The following is a 20,834-nucleotide window of genomic DNA, read 5'->3' on the forward strand; positions in this document are numbered from 1 at the left end:
GAGAGGCAGTTATGTTCATGAGGCAGGACACAATATACAGGATTAAGCTGTATCTTGAGTCAATCTCTTTTGAGATATAAAAGAGAGAAGCAAGCAGAGAGGAGACCTCATTACCACAAAGCAAGAAGAGCCAGGAGCAGAGTGCGTCCTTTGGACTCGGGGTCCCTACACTGAGAAGCACCTAGACCAGAGAAAGATTGATGGCAAGGATCTTCTCCCAGAGCAAACAGAGAGAAAAAGGCTTGCCCTGGAGCTGGCATCCTTCTCGCCTTCTAAGCTGTGAAAGAATAAATTTCTGTTTGTTAAAGCCACCTACTTGTGGTATTTCTGTTATAATAGCACTAGATAACTGAGAAAAGATCTGATTCATCCATGTATTCCATAAGTCAGGCAGCATTCATAAATATTTAATGAATACCTATGTGAAGGAACTGTTTTAGGAGCTGGTAATCCAGCAGTGAATAGACAGACAAAATTCCCGTTCTTGTGGAACTTACAGTCAGTGGGAAGAGTGGACAATGAACCAGCAATCAGTGATAAGTACCATGCAAAGAATTAAAATATGGTATCTATTTAGATTATGTGGCTGAGAGAAGACCTCTTTGGGAAGGTGACTTTAAATTGAAATTTGAGTTACAGGATGGAGCCAACTATACAGAAAGCAGGTGGAATGGTCTTCCAGGCAGAGAGGACACTGTGCAAAGACCCCAGCCATGAGTTTGTTTTGTTTGAAGAACAGAAAGGCTGATACAGTTGAATCATAGTGGGCAAGGTGGAGAGTGGTAATAGATGAGGCTGGAGAAGTAGGCGGTATTCCAGGTAAGGAGTCTAAAAAAAAAAAAAAAGTCTAAGTGCATTGAAATGCCGTTATACGTTTAAGCAGGGCTGAGGACATGAACTCATTTAGGTTTTTATCAGATCATGTCGACTGATGAGTAAAGGAAGGATTATAAGGAGATAAGAAAAGAAGTAGGGAGACCCATTAGGAGGCTATTGCAGTAGTACTGACTAGAGATGATGGTGGCTATATTAGTTATTTATTGTGACAGTAATGCCATGTAACAAACATTCCCATAAACTCAGTGGCATATGACAATAAGGATTTATTTTTGCTCATGAGTCTATGAAATGGCTGAGTAGTTCTGCTAATCTGGTCCAGGTTTGGCTGAGCTCTGCTGGGCTTGTTTATGTGTCTGCCATCAGCTGTGGGTCAGGTAGGCAGCTCTGTGAATTTGGCTGGATTCCCTAATGTATTTGATGGGACAGCTATCTGTTGGCTGGTCTAGGATGGCCTCAACTTGGATGCCTGGGACAACTCTGCTCTCTTCCATATGTATGTCTCTTTCCTCTAGCAGGCTTGTTGTTGTTGTTGTTAGTTGCCATCCAGTTGACTCTGATTTGTGATGACCCATGTACAACAGAGAGAAGCATTGCCTGGCCCTGTGCCATCTTTACAGTCGTTGGTATGTTCAAGTCCATTGTTGTGGCCACTGTGTATTTTTAGTAACTTCCAACCTAGGGAACCCATCTTTCAACACTGTATTGGACAGTATTCTGTTATGATATAGAGGGTCTTCACTGGCTAATTTTCAGAGTTAGATTATCAGGCCTTTCTTCCTACTCTATCTTACTCTGGAAGTTCTGCTGAAACCTGGGCACCATGGATGGCACTACTGGTATTTGAAATACTGGTGACATAGTTTCCAGCATCATAGCAACATACAAGCCACACAGTATGACAAACTGACATAGGGCTGGTAGTCTAGGCTGGGTTTATTCTCAGACTGACCTAGTTATGTTCTCATGGAGACTACAAAGAAGCAAGAGAGGAAGCAGAAGCAAGCAAGCACATCTTCAAGCTTTAGCTTGTGTCAAGTTTTCTATCCTGTTGATCAAAGAAAGTCACATGGGTATATCTAGAGTTAGAGTGGGAGGACATTACCAAAGGGCAAGAATACAAGGAGGTATGAGAAGATACAAACCAAAACCCGTTGCTGTAGATTCCGACTCATAGAGACCCTATGGGACAGAGTAGAACTGCCCCATAGGGTTTCTAAGGAGTGGCTGTTGAATTTGAACTGCCAAACTTTTGGTTAGCAGCTGAGTTCTTAACTGCTGTGCGACTGGGGCTCCAAAAAGATACAGGGAGCTGTGAAAAATTGGGGCCATAGTGCAATCTATTGCACTCATGGGAGAAGAGTAAAGGTGAGACTTGAATAAATTCAGAAAAAATTTCTGGAAGTACAGCCCAAAGAACATCCAGATGGGTTAGACTTGAGGTGTAAGGGAGAGGAAACAAAGATAACTTCTAGATTTTTGGCTGAGTAGCTAGGGAGATGGTGAGGCCACTTACTAGATGACAAAGACCAGGGAAAGAGTAAGTATTAAAAAAAAAAAAAAAGTATTAGGGGGGAGTATTTTTAGGGTTCTGTTTTATCCACATTATATTTGAAATACTTGTTAAACGTTCAAATATAGATGTCAGGTTGGCAGTTAGGTATATAAATCTGAGGTTCTTGAGGTGTACATCTCAGGGTTTGAGATGTACGCTTTGGAGTTATCAACATATGGGTGCTATTTCAAGTCATGGAACTGGATGAGGCCATCTGTGAAGACAATCTGTAGATGAAGTAGAAAAGCAAGCATACGAGTGTTTAGAGGTAAAGCAGAAAAATAGAAGGTAGCCCAGAAGAATGAGAAGGGGCAGAGTCTAAGGAGTTCAGGAAACTTCGGTGTCACAGAGAATCATGAGAAATAAAGCATTTCAAGGAGACAATGGTCAACTGTGTTGAACACTCTTGAGAGGAGAACTAAGATGAGAACTGAGAAGTGACCACTGGGTTGGGCTACACAGAGGTCCTTGGTTACCTTGACAAACACAGTCTTAAGTGGAATGATGGAGACAGAAGCCTAACTGGAGCAGTTTTAGGAAAGCACATGAGGTGAGAGTTAGAGATAGTGATATCATCTCTTTTTTCAAGAGTTTTTGCTTTATGGGGACTCAGAGAAATAACGTGGTAATTAATAGGGAATGTGGGTCAAAGTAATGACTTCTTTTGTGAACATAAATGATGCTACTGTGCCAAATGGATTGATCCAGTAGAGAAAGATCAGGTGCACATAGAGAGGAGATAACTTCAGGCCAGAAATGTTTGAGATGGAAAGAGAGATTGGGATCAAGACCTTAAAATGAACTTTGGCCAGTGTGCTAGCTTCTTCAGGGGTATTTGCATTCTATATTTTATTTCTAATTTTGGAATGAAATGGTATATTCACTATTGGAACATTTTAGTCATCAGTCAAAGTAGGGAAGTGTTTGAGTTCTTTTGTCACACTGGGATGGTTGAGTGCCTGTGAGTTAGGCTCACACAGCTAGTACTGTAGAGGAGAAACCTTTTTGGTATAATGCTGTCTCTCCTCTGATGATGGTGACATTGGTAAATTCAGTTCTTAGATTTTGATACAGGTAGTAAACTGGGTAGATCCTGAGCAGAGCTAAGAAGGGAATGTGAATCAATCAATGTGGCACTTTCTTGTCCAGGTCGTTACACCAGTAGGGCTTGATGTTCTGATCAATATAAAAAACCAGTTGCAGCCAGCTATGCAGGCATTGTTATTTATACACAAATTAGAAGACTCTAAGGTGATTGGCTAATGTTATTTGGTAGATCCTAGACAAGGCAAACATTCTGGAATTCCATCTGAGTGATAGAGGTTTGCTTTTTATGCCTTTTAAGCCAGTTTATCTTCAATATCAAGTGTAATATAATTTATCAAAAAAATGGTAATTTAAAATGAATTTTGGGTAAGTACAGGTAAAAAAACAAACAGTTACCATTGAGTTGACTCCAACTCATGATGAACCCATGTATGTCAGAGTAGCTATGCTCCATAAATTTTTAATGGGTAAATTTTCAGAAGTAGATGACGAGGCCTTTTTTTCAAGGAGCCTCTGGATGGACTTGAACATCTAACCTTTTGGTTAGCAGCTAAGTGCATTAACAGTTGCACCACCTAGGGATTGTACATTTGGTATCACTGAAGCATCCAGCTTCATCAGCCCTCCTTGGGGTGGGTACTGTGTGTGTAGTGGCTGAGGATAGTAGTGTAAAGAAATGCTCTACCCACTCTTAGAGGATCTTAACAGCCATGGAGGATTTTTGTTGCCTTGAATCTGCTTTGCTATTTCACTAATTTAGAATATGAGCTATCTACTTGTGTAATTCACATAGTGAATTGAGAACCACACTTTCTGCCTTTTAGCGCTTTCTGATTTGGCAGAAATAATACTGAAAAGGACACCTGCCGGTGTCTTAGTGATTCTTATATATAGCAATCTGAGGAATATAAGCTCAATTTTACAAGAAACATGAAATAAGAGACAGGGCTTAAATTAGATGCATTTGGAGTCTCAAAACGTCATGATTCCAGTGTGAAGCCATAGGTCTTTAGGACTACAGGTGTTTTCTGTTGTATTGGGTCATTCAGAAGAGTACATCTTAAAATACTTAGCCCATCAAGAAGGTAGGCTTTCTTTTCTTTTACAGCAGATACGCTACTTAGTATAATGGAGAGTTAAATCTTATACTGAATTTCGTTCAACTTTTGCCAAAAGTGAGTCTGAGATAATTTTTTTTTTAACAGATACAGACCTAGGATCCTATTACCTGTCTAATCTTCAATATTTTATTCTATTTCTTGTGTTAACCAGGAAGTAACCTATCTTACTCAGCCCGCATAGAAATGCCTTTACCAAGGCTTTATTTAGTGGATATTCCATTTTTCAGGTGTTAATATAAGAAATAGCCAACTGAGGAATGTTTCTGTAATTTCTGTCCAAACTTCTACTGAAGATATTGTGTAGTATCTCTCACTTTTTATGATCCCATAAACTGGTTTCTCCTTGGAATTTAATAACAGGGAAAGTTTTTCTTTTGATAAATTGGTGTGCATTGTATCATAAAAAATTACTATTCTGTGTGACATTATTTTTATTCTTTGTTCCCTAGGTTTTGAGAAGCTCCAAATTTAATGCACAATTACAACAGATGTCTAGAGTTCTGGTTATCAGTATATAGTGCCAGTTGTCACGGAGGTGATTCTGAATCATGATGATCTCGTGTGTGTATCAGAGTAGAACTTTGCTCTATAGGGTTTTCAGTGGTGGCTTTTTCGGAGGTAGATTAACAGTTCTTTCTTTTGAGGCTCCTCTGAGTGGACTCGAGCTTCTAACCTTTGGGTTAGCAAGCTGGGCTCTTAACTGTTTGCACTAACCAGGGACTCCATCATTGTATAGTAGGTTGAGTTGTTGTTGTTGTTAGGTGCTGCTGTGTTGGTTTCGACTCATAGTGACCCTGTGTACCACAGAGCAAAACACTGCCTGGTCCTGTGCCATGCTCACAATCATTGTTATGCTTGAACCCATTGTTGCAGCCACTGTGTCAATCCATCCCTTTGAGGGTCTTCCTCTTTTCTGCTGACCAAGTAGTTTACCAAGCATGATGTCCTTCTCCAGGGACTGATCCCTCCTGACAACATGTCCAAAGTATGTGAGATGCAGTTTTGCCATCCTTGCTTCTAAGGAGCATTCTGGTTGTACTTCTTCCAAGTCAGATTTATTTATTCTTTTGGCAGTCTATGGTATATTCAATATTCTTTGCCAACACCATAATTCAAGGGTGTCAATTCTTCTTCGGCCTTCCTTATTCATCGTTCAGCTTTCGCATGCATATGATATGATAGAAAATACCATGGCTTGGGTCAGGAGCACCTTAGTCTTCAAGGTAGTATCTTTGCTTTTCAACATTTTAAAGAGGTTCTTTGTAGCAGATTTACCCACTGCAATGTGCCTTTTGATTTCTTGACTGCTGCTTCTGTGGGTGTTGATTATGGATCCAAGTAAAATGAAGTCCTTGACAACCTCAATCTTTTCTCCATTATCATGGTGTTGCTTATTGGTCCAGTTGTGAGGATTTTTTGATTTCTTTATGTTGAGGTGTAATCCATACTGAAGGGTGTGATCTTTGATCTTCATCAATAAGTGCTTCAAGTCCTCTTCACTTCCAGCAAGGAAGGTTGTGTCAGCTGCATAACGTAAGTTGTTAATGAGTCTTCCTCCAATCCTGATGCCCTGTTCTTCTTCATATAGTCCAGCTTCTTGGATTATTTGCCCAGCGTAAAAGTTGACTAAGTATGGTGAAAGGATACAACCCTGACGCACACTTTTCCTGATTTTAAACCAATCAGTATCCCCTTGTTCTGTCTGAACAACTGCCTCTTGATCTATGTACAGGTTCCTCATGAGCACAATTAAGTGTTCTGGAATTCCCATTCTTCCCAATGGTATCCATAATTTGTTATGATTCACACAGTCAAATGCCCTTACAAGGTCAATAAAACATAGGTAAACATCCTTCTGGTATTCTCTGCTTTCAGCCAATCCATTTGATATCAGCAGTGATATCCCTGGTTCCACATCCTCTTCTGAATCTGTTGTGAATTTTTGGCAGTTTCCTGTTGATATACTGCTGTAGCCGCTTTTGGACAATCTTCAGCAAAATTTTGCTTGCATGTGATATTAATGATATTGTTCGAAAATTTTCGCATTTGGTTGGATCACCTTTCTTGGGCCTAGATATAAATATGGATCTTTTCCAGTGGGTTGACCAGGTAGCTGTCTTTCAAATTTCTTGGCATAGATGAGTGAGCACTTCTAGCTCTGCACCTGTTTGTTGAAACATCTCAATTGATATTTTGTCAATTCCCAGAGCCTTGTTTTTCACCAATGCCTTCAGTGCAGCTTGAACTTCTTCCTTCAGTACCATTGGTTCCTGATCTTATGCTACCTCTTGAAATGGTTGAATGTCGACCAATTCTTTTTGGTATAATGACCCTGTCCCTTCCATATTCTTTTGATGCTTCCTGCATCACTTAATATTTTCCCCATGGAATCCTTCACTATTGCCACTTGAGGCTTGAGTTTTTTCTTCAGTTCTTTTAGCTTGAGAAACACTGAACGTGTTTTTTTCTTTTGGTTTACTATCTCCAGCTCTTTGCACATGTTATTTTAATACTTTACTTTGTCTTATCGAGGTGCTCTTTGAAATCTTCTGTTCAGTTTTTTTACCTCATTGTTTTTTCCTTTTGCTTTAACTGCTCGATGTTCAAGAGCAAGTTTCAGAGTTTCGCCTGATATCCATTTTGGTCTTTTCTTTCTTGTCTTTTTAATAACCTCTTGCTTTCTTCATGTATGATGTTTCTGATGTCATTCTATAACTCATCTGGTCTTTGGTCATTAGTGTTCAGCGCGTCAAATGTATTCTTGAGATGGTCTCTAAGTTCAGGTGGGATATATTTAAGGTCATACGTTGGCTCTCATGGACTTGTTCTAATTTTTTTCAGTTTCAACTTGAACTTGCCTCTGAGCAATTGATGGTCTGTTCCACAGTCGGCCCCTGGCCTTGTTCTGACTGATGATATTGAGCTTTTCCATCGTCTCTTTCCACCAAACCAAAACCAAACTCAGTGCCGTCGAGTCGATTCTGACTCATAGTGACCCTATAGGACAGAGTGGAACTGCCCCATCGAGTTTCTAAGGAGCACCTAGCAGATTCAAACTGCCGACCTTTTGGTTAGCAGCCATAGCACTTAACCACTACACCACCAGGGTTTCCTCTCTCTTTCCACAGATGTGTCAATTTGACGCCTATGTGTTCACCTGGCGAGGTCCGCGTGTATAGTCGCTGTTTATGTTGGTGAAAAATGTTATTTGCAATGAATAAGTCATTGGTCTTGCAGAATTCTATCACGCCATCTCTGGCATCATTTCTATTACCAAGGCCATATTTTCCAGCTACCGAACCTTATTTCACATTCCAATCACCAGTTATTATCAATGCATCCTGATTTCATGTTCGATCAATTTCAGGCTGCAGAAGCTGGTAAAAATCTTCAATTTCTTCACCTTTGGCCTTAGTGGTTGGTGTGTAAATTTGAATAATAGTTGTACAAACCGGTCTTCCTTGTAGGCATATGGATATTATCCTATCACTGACAGTGTTGTACTTCAGGATAGATCTTGAAATGTTCTTTTAGACGATGAATTCAATGCCATTCCTCTTCAAGTTGTCATTCCTGGCCTAGTAGCATATGATTTTCTGATTCAAAATGGCCGATACCAGTCCATTTCAGCTCACTAATGCCTAGGATATTGATGTTTATGCGTTCCATTTCATTTTTGACGATTTCCAATTTTCCTAGATTCATACTTCATACATTCCAGGTTCTGATTATTAATGGATATTTGCAGCTGTTTCTTCTCATCTTGAGTTGTGCAACATCAACAAATGAGGGTCCTGAAAGCTTGACTCCATCCCTGTCACTAAGGTCAATTCTACTTTGAGGAGGCAGCTCTTCCCCAGTTGTCTTTTGAGTGCCATCCAACCTGGGGGGCTCATCTTCCAGCACTATGTCAGACAATGTTCTTCTGCTATTCGTAAGGTTTTCACTGGCTAATTCTTTTCAGAAGTGGACTGCCGGGTCTTTCTTCCTAGTCTGTCTTAGCCTGGAAGCTCAGGTGAAACCTGTCCACCATTGGTGACCCTGCTGTTATCTGAATACTGGTGGCATAGCTTCCAGCATCACAGCAACATGCAAGCCCCCACAGTATGACAAACTGAATAGTAGGTTGTAGCATATGTGAATTAAAATTTAGCTCTATGGGTCAGCAAAGAAAAAAAAAAAAGAGAGAGAGAGAAGATATAACTTAAGGAGGGGGTGTGATTCTGTGCACCATTCTGCTTGATGAATATATTCCCCAGTGGGTGTGTGCACTGGGTGTGGTGAACTTGTTGCCCTCTTTGCCTGTCTTCATTTGCAAATGCATTTTGTGAGCATCTCACTGTGCTGAATGTGATTTTAGTATTTAGAAATAAGTGTTTTTTGATACAAACTGGCCCCTAAGCCCAAGCCAAACTACTTTATCTAATGCCAAACTAAAAAAACCCAAATCTTTTTCTCTGTGCTAGATTCTTTTCTAAATGGCCTCATAATTCCCCTTCACACATCCAAGTCATGGGTGGCTCCTTCCATGGTGGCTCTGGGCTTGGCCATGTGGCTTGCTTTGGCCAGTAAGACAATAGCAAATGTAAAGCGTTCAGAGATATGAAGTGGGTTGTGTATTGGGGCTTGCTCTCTGTTGCTGCTCTTTGAGCCTTGGGAGCTATATGAATAAGTCTAAGCTGTCCTGCTGGAGAGAGGCCACATGGAAAGGAACTGAAGTGCTATAGACTGTAGCCTACTAGTGCCGAAAACATGAGTGAGGCCATCTTAGACCATACAGCCTTATCTAGGCCCACACAGACCAGAAGAACTTCCCAATCAACCTACAGACTCATGAGAAATGATATAGTTTTTTTTTTGTTTTAAGCTACTAACTATAGAGCACGTTTTCTTTTTTCTCTCATCAAAAGCTAACTGATACACTTCCATTGCTGCTGGATGTTTCCTCTGATGCTGGGCTGCACTTCCCCAGAGACAGTGTCAGTCTCCAGTGTGGCTCATGTCTTCTGTGGAATTTCTTGTTGTTGTTAGTTGCCCTCAGGTCAGCTCCAACTCACGGAGACCTTATGTACAACAGAACAGAACATTTTTGTTCCTGCTCCATCCTCACAATCTTTGGTATGTTTGAGCCCATTGTTGCACCACCGTGTCAATCCATCTTATGCAGGGTTTCCCTCATTTTTGCCAACCCTCTGCTTTACGAAACACGATGCCTCTTGCCAGCAATTAGTCTTTCCTGATGACGTGTCCAAAGTAAACAGCACAAAGTCTTAACCATCCTCACTTCTAAGGAGCATTCTAGTTGATTTGTTTGTTCTTCTGGCAGTCCATGGTATATTCAATATTCTTGGCCAAAACCACAATTGAAGTACAATCATGTATATGAGACCAAAAGGGCAATACCTGCCCAAAAGCAATGATGAGAAAGCAAGAAGGGACAGGAATACTGAATGGAAGGAAACGGGGAATTGGGGTGTAGAAGAGGAGAGCGTTGTCATATTGCAGGGATTGTAACTAATGTCACAAAAGAATTTATGTATAAATTGTTGAATGAGAAACTAATTTGCTCTGTTAAGTTTCACTAAAGCACAATAAAAAAGAAAAAACAAACAAAAAAAACCACCATTCGAATTTACCGATTCTTTTTTTGTCTTCCTTTTTCATTTTCTAGTTTTTGCATCTATATGAAGTGATTGAAAAGACCATGGCTTAGGTCAGGTCCCTTAGTCATTAAAGTCACATTTTTGCTTTTTTTTTTTAAGCACTTTAAAGAAGTCTTTTGCAGCAGATTTGCCCAATGCAATATGTTGTTTGGTTTCTTGGCTACTGTTTCCATGAACATTGATTATTGATCCAAGTAAAATGACATCCTTGACAGCTTCATTTTCTTCACCATTTATCATGATGTTCCTTATTGGTCCAGTTGTGAGGAGTTTTGTTTTCTTTATGTCCAGGTGTAATCCATACTGAAGGCTGTGGTCTTTGACCTTCGTCAGTAAGTGCTTCAAGTCCTCTTCATTTTCAGCAAGCAAGGTTGTGTCATCTGCATAATGGAGGTTTTTAATGAGTCTTCCTCCAATCCTGATGCTACGTTCTTCATGTAGTCCAACTTCTTGGGTTTTTTGTTCAGCATACAGATCGAATAAATGTCTGTGGGATAGTCAAGGCTAATTTTGAATAAATTCTGTTTTTGATATATGTGCTGACTTTAGAACCACTTGCCATATAAACTTTGGCTATACTCTGTTTACTTCCTGTCTTTGATTTGTGACTTTTACTTTTGTTTTAATTTTCATCTGTATGTTGTTTATATGTTGTACATTTAAAAAAAAATTTTTATTGTATTTTAAATGAAGATTTACAGAACAAACTAGTTTCTCATTAAACAGTACACAGATTGTTTTATGACATTGGTTAACAACCCCACAACATGTCAACACTCTCCCTTCTCAACCCTGGGTTCCCTATTACCAGCTTTCCTTTCCCTCCTGCCTTCCAGTCCCTGCCCCAGGGCTGGTGCATCCCTTGAGTCTTGTTTTGTTCCATGGGCCTCTTCAGTCTTTGGCTGAAGGGTGAACCTCAGGAATGACCTCACTACTGAGCTGAAAGGGTGTCGGGGGGTAAAAAATTTCTTTTAAGATAAAATTCACGTAACATAAAATTCACAGTTTTTAGCCATGTTACAAAATATATTTCAGTGGTTTTTTAGTATGTTCATACTGTTGTGAAAATGGTTAACATGCTGTCTGCTAATCAAAAAGTTGGAGGCTTGAGTCTGCCCAGACGAAACGAAAGGCGGGGCAATCTACTCCCAAAACATCCACCATTGAAAATACCGTGGAGCCCAGTTATCCTCTGACACACGTTGGGTTGCCACGAGTTGGAGTCTTCTCGATGGCAATTGATTTGGTTTTGTACATATGTTAACATGTACATGTATTAACTATTTTATTCTGTTATGGCTGTCAATGTAAATTAAATACACTTAATTTGCAAAATTTCAGATGTAGAGCATTGGAAAAAATGGACATTGATTCGTTTTATAGAACACGATTCCGTAAATCATGGCATTTTCAGACTGTATTAACAAAGCAAGATACTGAGATTTAGTGCTCAGCTGTCATCTCAAAAGGAGAACCATCTAGCTTGAGGATCTTGGACTGTGTTCAGGGCATGTCTATGAGTGAAAAAAATTTATTTGTTTTAGAGAAGAGAGTAAAGAGTGGTAGGGTGATGGCGAAGGGAAAGTTCTGTAAAATACTAGATTTCTGTTCAAACCTTTCAAATATTCTGGAAGGTTTATGACACTATTCCGTAGTTTTTTGACCCCCTGAATGACCTGGATCCCAACATCATTTACCTTGTTTCATTCTAGAAGTTAGTACTGTGTGTACTGAATGAATTTTTTTCCCATGAGAATGTGCTTTTGATTCTATAAATGAAGCCAAATAGAAAAATTAGTCTAACTGAAATTTATTTTAACTTCAGCCAGGTACTTAGAATACAGTGAAAATATGTATAATTAAAAAAGCATCATTCTATAACTAAGGCTTTTGCTTTTCTGTTTAACTTCTTTCCTAAGCTAATAAAATATCCAAAATTAAAACTCATGATGGAAAACTAGTATAAAATTCAAAAAGGACATAGTCAGCACATGGCCATATTTTACTTTTATTTCCAGAGACTCATCTGTTTACTCTTCTGATTAAAATTGAACAAGTTAATTTTTTTTCCATACGGATTATATGAGGAAGTGGTCATAAAGGTCAAAACATTAACATCTACTTTCATTCATGTGTTGTATATCTCTATCAAGATTCTGTTCAAATGTCACTTCCTCACTGAGGTCCCCAATACTTTGAACAAGGGTGACTGTGTTGACAAAGAATGTTGGACATATCATGGACTACTAGAAGAACAAACAAATCTGTCTTGGAAGAAGTACAGCTGGAATGCTCCTTAGAAGTGAGGATGGAGAGGACATCATGCTTGGTAAAGTAGAGGGCCAGCAAAAGAGAGGAAGACGCGCAATGAGATGGATTAACACAGTGGCAAAGATTGTGAGGCTGGCATAAGACCCGGCAGCATTTTGTTCTGTTGTGCGTAGGGTTGCTATGAGTTGGAAGCAACTCGACGGCACCTAACAACAACAAGAGGGGATATTAATGACTACAAAACATTTAACCCACCATTTTTATAACCCTTAGCATATTTAGGTCACTCTTTCCCATGCCTTTCTAGAGCAAGAATCATATTTTGCTCGTCTTTATTACTACCTCAGTGCCTTATGCATAGTTCCTCCTACATCATAGTTCTACAATAAATGTCAGAATAAATGATTACATGAATTCCTGTAGACAAATTGGCTTATGAACTGAAAGCGATGCAAAGATAGATGAATGAAGAGAAAAATTTGAGGGAGAGAGGAACGTTGACAGGGATTAGAGATGAATGACATGAGAATAGGGTAGACAAGAATGATGGAGTACAGCATATGTGCCAGTTATCTATTGCTGTGTAACAAACCACCCTAAACTTAAAGGCTTATAACAACAACAACCATTTAATTATGATCATGGATTCTGCAGGTCAGGAATCAGACAGGACTCAGTGGGAATGCCTTGTCTTTGTTCCACAGTGCTGGAGTCTCATCTGGGAAACTTGAATAGCTGGGGGTGACTGAATGACTGGGGGCTGAAATCATCTGAAAGCTCACTCACACACATTGGATGCCTAGGTAGGCTAAGATGATGTGAAAGCTGGGCTTAGCTGGGACTCTGAACTAGGACACCTGTACGTGGCTTCTCCATTTGGCATGGGCTTCTCTCAGTATGGTGACTGGATTCTAAGGAGTTTCCAAAGAGCCACCAAAACCACACCAGTTGCCATTGAGTCGATTCTGACTCATGGCGATCCAATGTGTGCAGAGTAGAACTGCATTCCATAGGGTTTTCATGGCTGTGATCTTTTAGAAGTAGCTTGCCAGGCCTTTCTCTGAGGTGCCTCTGGATGGGTTTGAACTGCCAACTTTTTGGTTAGTAGCCCAGGAGTTAACTGTTTGCACCACCCAAGGGCTGCATCCAAAAAACAAGCGGTCCAGAAAAACCAGGTGGAACTACACGCTCTTTTATGATCTAGTTTCGGAGATCACATAGTTTGACTTCCACTGTACTTTATTGGTTGAAGGAGTCAAAAGCCCACTCAAATTCAAGAAGAGGGAACATAGACCCTGAGCTGGGAGGAGTGTCAATGAATTTGCAGCTTTTTATTTTCTAAATTTTTAATTTTGGTGAATGTATACACAGCCAAAGATACACCATTCCAACAATTTCTACATGTACAATTCAGTGACATTGGGTACATTCTTCAGGTTGTGCTACCATACTCACTATCTTTTTCCACATTACTCCATCACCATTGTCTTAAACTCACTGCCCCCAGCTTCCAACCAATCTTTTGAATTGCCATTGTCAATTTGATCTCACATAGACAATTCCTTAAAAGAGCACAGTGTTCAGAGCAGACATACTTTACTAATGCAGCTCTTTTTAAAAACAGTAACATTATACACCAAAATGGGCTAGGTAATGACAGTGATGAGTAGAGCAAAGAATAGGCAAAACACATTACCAATTTGCTTCATCAGAGGTGAGATATTCAGAAAAGGACACTGGACATTTCCAAACAGTAGTTAGATCATGGCTTGTATCCATCACATTTTCTGAGTATAGTTTACAATTTCTAGAGTCCCTGGGTGGCACAGAGAATGTACTTGGCTGCTAACTGAAAGGCTGGCAGTTTGATTCCATCTAAAGGCACCTCAGAAGAAAGGCCTGAAGATCTACTTAGAAAATCTAGCCACTGAAAATCCTATGGAGCACAGTTCTACTCTGATACGCATGGGATCGCCCTGAGTTGGAATCAACTTGGTAGCAACTGATTGGCTACAATTACTATTTGTTACAGTGATATATGAAAATGTTTCCTGTGGAAGTAGTATTTTTATCAGTTTATTATTTTTTTTCTCTGAGAGATCAGGTATATAATAGCTGACATTTCAGTTTTAGAAATTCTTTGTTAACTAAAACCCCATAAGCCTTAGAAGTAAGAGTAAAGTATTTCCCTGGTCAAATTTCCCTTCTTGTTCTTGTGTCTTTATAGCTTCTTTGTGACATTGACCTTTGGTGATTTTTCTAATGATTATTTTATTTTAAAAAAAAGGCTGCAATTTGGCTATATCCACTTTGCTTGACTGCCCACTGAGCTTTGGTACCTTATTAGTCTGTACCGAATTTTCCTTTTATCGTGCTGTAGACTTAAAAAATGAACGGCTGCTTTCCTGAAATTTGAGCAGGGGGAGAGGAAGGGAAATAGAGGGAAGACATAACAAAGACATATGCTGCATTAGACTGTGGTTTTATTTTGGGCTGCTAGGAGCAACATACCCCTCTTTGTAGGAGAAAAGGAAGTGTCCCAGTACATTATCATGAGGCTCAGCTGATTCACAGAACACTTGTGCATTGGAAGAGAGTTGGTGATGACGTAGGGTAATAATGGTTCTTGAGGAAGGAGAGCCCACCCACCTTTTTCTACCATGATTTGTCTGCTTTGGTTCTTTTATTCCCTCCCTCCCTTCTCATCCCCCTTTCACCTTTTTCTCTTCTCTTTCTTACCAAGTCCAAAGTATTGGATGACAAGGTCATGGGAAACCTTGTTTTTCCTTAAACACACTTAAAAAACTTCTTATTGTGGGACATTTCAAACATATACAAAAATAGGACAGTATAATAAACCCCCTTGTATCCATCACTCAGCTTCAGCAGTTATCAACTCATAAATAATTTTATTGTGTTTATTCTCCCATGTACACCCAACCAGATTATGAAGCAGATCACAGACATTTTATCTGTAAATATTTCAGTATTTATCTCTAAAAGATAAGAACTCTTAAAAATACAATCACAATACCATTATCACACCAAAACAAAAACACAACGTACTATCATAATATCATTGAACCTTAATATTATCAAACAACTCGTACCAGTAAACCTTAATTCGTTAATATCCAGTTAGTATGTAGATTGCCACAACTATCTCGTACATTTCAATTGGTTGGGATGCTTCTTAAGACTTTAAATCTATAGGATCCTATTTCACCTCTATCTTTTTTTATGTTTTTTGATTTTTTTTTGCGAAAGAAATATTCTGTTAAAATTGAATGCAATAATGACTTGGATTCTTTATTCTTACACTAAAAACAAGAAAAAGAATATGTAGATATAGGTGAATTTTTTTTAAAGTAATTTAGAATACTGTAACTAAAGAACACCTACTGGTATTTGATTATTTAGTATATAATTTCTGAATTGCTTTTCTTTATTTTCACGTCTTCTCCTAGTAAAGCGTGCTGAAAATGACTTTACCCGCTTGAGAAACTTGTTATTTACATGTGTTTTCACTTGTTATTATTTCTCTTTGAAATACGAAAAACCAGAAAGAGAAGTATTTGTTTTATATGACAAATTCCTTTCTCTGAGGAGAATTGGTACCAGAAAATTGCCAGTTGAAAGTGAATCTACTTAAATTGGGTACCCAAACTTTATAGCGAATAGTAAAAGAATAAAAACTGGTATGATTCAGACTGTATTGTAAAAATAATATGAAAATGTTCATATTATCTCATATTTAGCACCATTTAGGCTATAATTCCAACAGTGTTCCAATTCTTAGAACAGAGAATCAATCAAGTTTTAATTGTTTTATGACATAATATTTCTGACAAAAGTGCGTGATAAAAAATTTGACTTCCGTCACTTTATATTTGAATTTATCAGCACAATTCTAAAGAGGGTCATTTTTTCAAAAGCATTAGAAAGCTTTATCAGTTTTTGCAAGGATGTCTCTGTTAGGTAAAATAAAGATTAAGCCACTATAACAACAAAAAAATAACAAAGAAACTATTACATGTGGTTTCTAAAATAAGACAGAAGTGTATTTCTCTCTTCAAGAGCAGGTTAGCTGGTTTAAGTTGGTTGGGCAGCTCTGCTCCATGAAATCATTCAAGGACCGGATTCCATCTTGTTCCTCCCCAACTCCCTAGAGTGATGCCTTGTATACATAACAGAAGCTGGGTCTCTGCCATGTGCACTTTCCAGTTAATGGGAAGGTGGAAATGCCCTAAATCCAGAGAAAGTAGCTTGTCTTTAAGTTGAAGATGGCTCAGAAGAAGCACATATCACTTCTGCCTTTATCCTTTTGGTCTTACCTTAGCCATACCTAACTGCAAAGGAGGATGGGAAATGTCATCTGTAGCTTGGTATCCATATGCTCAGGAAGAAGGGGGGAATGGACTTGGGAGGGGGAAGAGAGACAAAGAGAAGTGTGCCTCTTAATATATTTATTGAGAATCATTCTGCTTTGAAGCTTCTACTTTGTTCTGTCTTTTACAAATTAATGAACTGCAAGATTCTCCTTTGTCAGTGGCATTGAGAGTGATTGGAGCAATTCTTCAATATCACTCTCGTAGGCTTCTTGAACACCCTCATCTTTTGAAGGTTTGATCTTTCATTTGCAGTTGTATTGTTGGCCGTTGCATCCCTCATTCAATGAGAGAGAATGACCAGCAAAGAAGCAGACCTAGTAATGTGGAAGGATATTTGATCGGGGACTAAGTGCTCAGTTTATTAATGAATATTTTTGTGTTATGACACTTTTGCTTCTCTCTAAAACCATTTAACTATAAATCTCCTATATACTAAATATATTTGTCAGATTCTTAGAGGTATCGCACAAGGTTTCTTTGCTAAAACTTCTTTCTCTATCCATTGTTATCTTTGTTGTCGTTAGCTGCTGTTGAGTTGGGCCCAGACTCCTGGTGACCCCATTCATGCACAATGGGTTGAAAAGCTGCCTTGTTTTGCGCCATCCCCATGATTGGTTGCGGATCAGACCATTGTGATCCGTAGGATTTTCATTGGATGATTTTCAGAAGTAGATTGCCAGTACTTTCCACCTAATTATTCTCTTTAATCCCCCCCCACCCCCTTCCTTTTTGCCAGAGGGGAGCCCCCCACCCCAGTCAAAGCCAAAGACTGCAAGGCATACCTGCAATGTGAGACTCAAACCTGTCTTGAGGGAATACATTTTTAATCAGTGCATATCCCTGTATTATATGAACAATAAGAAACAACTATCCTCAGTGCAGTACCACTCAACATTATTTCCAGTTGTACCTGCCTCTCAGTTCTAGGCCATAATCACCTACCATATGTGATGGGGTGGGGTGGAGGTGTGGTCCATCATCAGCAGAGATGAGCTAAATCAGCTGGCCTCTGTAACCTTTGCCTTTTGTCACAAGAGGTCTTTTCTTTAGGAATTGTTGGTACTGAATGAAAAGAGTTTTACTAGATACCTCCGGTGCTTAGATTCTTATCATGTTCAGCCTCAGTAGGTCAGCAGAACTTTGGAGGCTACTCAGATCAACAGCAGAAAGGAGAAATACTTTAGGACTTTAATAAAATACAGGTTATCACAAGATACTTTTGTTTAATAGATAAGGAAAACAGAAGACTTCCATGTTACGTTCTTCTGACAGCTAAAATGTTACCTAACCCTGGTATAGCTCCAATGCATGATGTTAAATGGCAATGTACCCTTTATTCTGATTGAAATCATTTTAGCATTTTTTTCTTTTGTTTGTATTTCTGCTGCTTAATTCCCCTTTTACAAAAGGAAATTGGATCTTAAGCTGAAAGTTTACATTGCAGAAAGAAGCATGATAAAATTCGTTCTTATGTAATAGCTACCCATTTTAGGTATTTTTGAATTGAAATACAGCAGTCCCCGGGTTACTACGACCTAGAGTAGTTCCTAACTGTGTCAAGTTGAATTTGTAGGTAAGTTGGAATGTTACAGTTCTTACTGAGCCTACTTTAGTGCAAGAAAAGGCTCAAAGCCTTTTCAGTGATTAAAAGCTGCTTGTGCAACAAGTGAAGGTGATTGGGACGAAGAGTTTGTTGTGAATAGGGGGTTCAGTATTTCAAAGTGAGGGCAAATTTATGTAACATTAAAGGGCAAGTACAAGTTTTCTGTAAATCAGTAGTTTGTAACCAGAGACTGCGTGTCTAACCTGCAGATACTGTGGACAGGCACAAGCATTTGATTTCTCAGATAAATGTAGTTTCATGTTTATTCATGCTAGATTTCTTAAAATTGCAAACAAAAACTAACTTTGCCATTAGCCTGTGATGAGCTGTATAACAAGCTGGGGCAGATTAGCCAATAAGCAAGGTGTTATAGCCATCTGGTTCTGCTATAACAGAAATACCACAAGTGGGTGGCTTTAACAAAGAGAAGTTTATTCTCTCACAGTCCAGTAGGCTAGAAGTCTGAATTCAGGGTGCCAGCCCCAGGGGAAGGCTTTCTGTCTGTCTGCTCTGGAGAACGGTCCTTGTCATCAGTCTTCCCTTAGTCTGGGAGCATCTCAGCACAGGAACCTCAGGTCCAAAGGACGTGCTCTGCTGCTGGTGCTGCTTCCTTGGTGCTATGAGGGCCCCATGCCTCCCTGCTAACTTCTCTCGAAAGAGATTGGTTTAAAACACTATCTAATCTTATAGATCTCATCAATATAACTGCCACTAATCCATCTCATTTCATCATAGTGATAGAATTTACAGCACGTAGGGAAGTCACATAAAATGGTGGACAATCAGGCAATACTGGGACTCATGGCCCAGCAAAGTTGACAGATATTTTGGGGGGACACAGTTTAATCCATGACACGAGATAAACATGGACTTACTCGTGCTTTTTTACTAATCCGTAGTGAAAAATCTCATGTGGGAAATCACTACAGATTAGTGAGTAAGCACAAGTAAGCCTGTGCTTACCTTGCTGAATGGGTAATCTGTCCCTGTCAGGGACTGTAAATTTGAAAAGAGGCTTTGATTCTGTAGGAGGGTGCTGTGAGGCTGGGAGAGAGACAGGCGCCAGCCATACCTAGAAGGAGAATCTTTGATGTGGTAAAAAAAAAAAAAAAAGTGAAATTGTTCACTACAGGTGATCTGGTAAGAAATGTAAGCACCATGCTTACCTTGCCTGTTGGATAATCCACCCCGATTAATAAAACAACATATTCTGATGTGGAAGTTCTTTAACACAGGGCTTTAACTAAACTCACTAATCTTAGGGCATTACCAAGTCTTAGATTGAATTATGTAATATTGCTAATTTTGTAGGTAAAATATTGCTGGATATTTGCGATTTCTTATGGCTTAGCCTAATAAATTAAGGATGTCAACAACCTCAAATCACTGTTTCCTAAAGGAATCTACCCTATTAACCAGGGCTCTGGTTCCTATTTACCACACCACTTTCCATCATATCATTTGGAAATTCATAATCACCTCTATTTTCACCTGTCTCATGCTACCCTTCCTGGTTAGCACTTATGTTCCCTTGGTTGAAAATATTTTGAGAGGTCTTATTGACTAGGCTAGGCTCCCCCAGGAGCCACTTATTCGGGGATAAAAAAATTCTGGTAGGAGGACAAGTGATGAAAAAAGACAGATTCTAAGATCTGTTGGATAAAATTGCCGCACCATGAAACTGATGACCCCTGGTCTGGTACTCAGAACAAAACACTGGACAGAGAATGTAACTTCCTTGTGGTTTGGGTTTCTCATTGGCCACACAGTGACAGTTTTGTTTTCCTCTTCAGAGTATTAGAGTTCAAACACTAATGTGTTGTTTCAAACTTTTAAAAATTGGCATCCAGGGTAAAGAGAATGGTGTTCTTGTGTTTATCTCCAATGAGACATCGAGAAATGGAGCTTAAGTTGTAACTTAAAGAAGACATTTGTACCTTTGAGTTATAGGAAATACTTGAATGGGTTTGTGCGGACTCTAGGGTTTATCTTCCTCTAGAGTCTTAGAAGCAGAGAGATGTATATCTGGGATGATCTAGGTATGACTGGAAGACTAGGAGGGAACTTAATTAACTTCATTTGTCTTCTTAAACTTGATTCCAAGGAATGTCCTACAGATCCTAAGGAATGTTCTCAAGAGCTGAGGGAGCATGTAGTTAAAACATTCTCTAGGGGAAAACACCCTTCTCTCTCCCAGCTTTGAAAGCAAACCCTCGCTGTGACTGCCTATCCACTTCCCCTCGCCTCCCCATTGCTCTCTCACCTTTAATGAAAAATGTTCTGAGAGAGTTGTATAGAATCGCTCATCTTTTCCGTGATCTCCCTCCTTCCACTCTTCTGCTTAGA

General features: G+C 39.3%; 1 protein-coding gene across 4 annotated transcripts in view; it reads left to right on the top strand.

Annotated features, from left to right (window-relative positions):
• TEC (tec protein tyrosine kinase) overlaps positions 1–20,834 on the top strand; it is a 144,278-nt gene that overhangs the window by 23,250 nt on the left and 100,194 nt on the right. The gene's annotated exons all lie outside the window — the stretch shown is intronic.

This window comes from Loxodonta africana, chromosome 5 (assembly GCF_030014295.1).
Source record: "Loxodonta africana isolate mLoxAfr1 chromosome 5, mLoxAfr1.hap2, whole genome shotgun sequence".
NCBI lineage: Eukaryota > Metazoa > Chordata > Mammalia > Proboscidea > Elephantidae > Loxodonta > Loxodonta africana.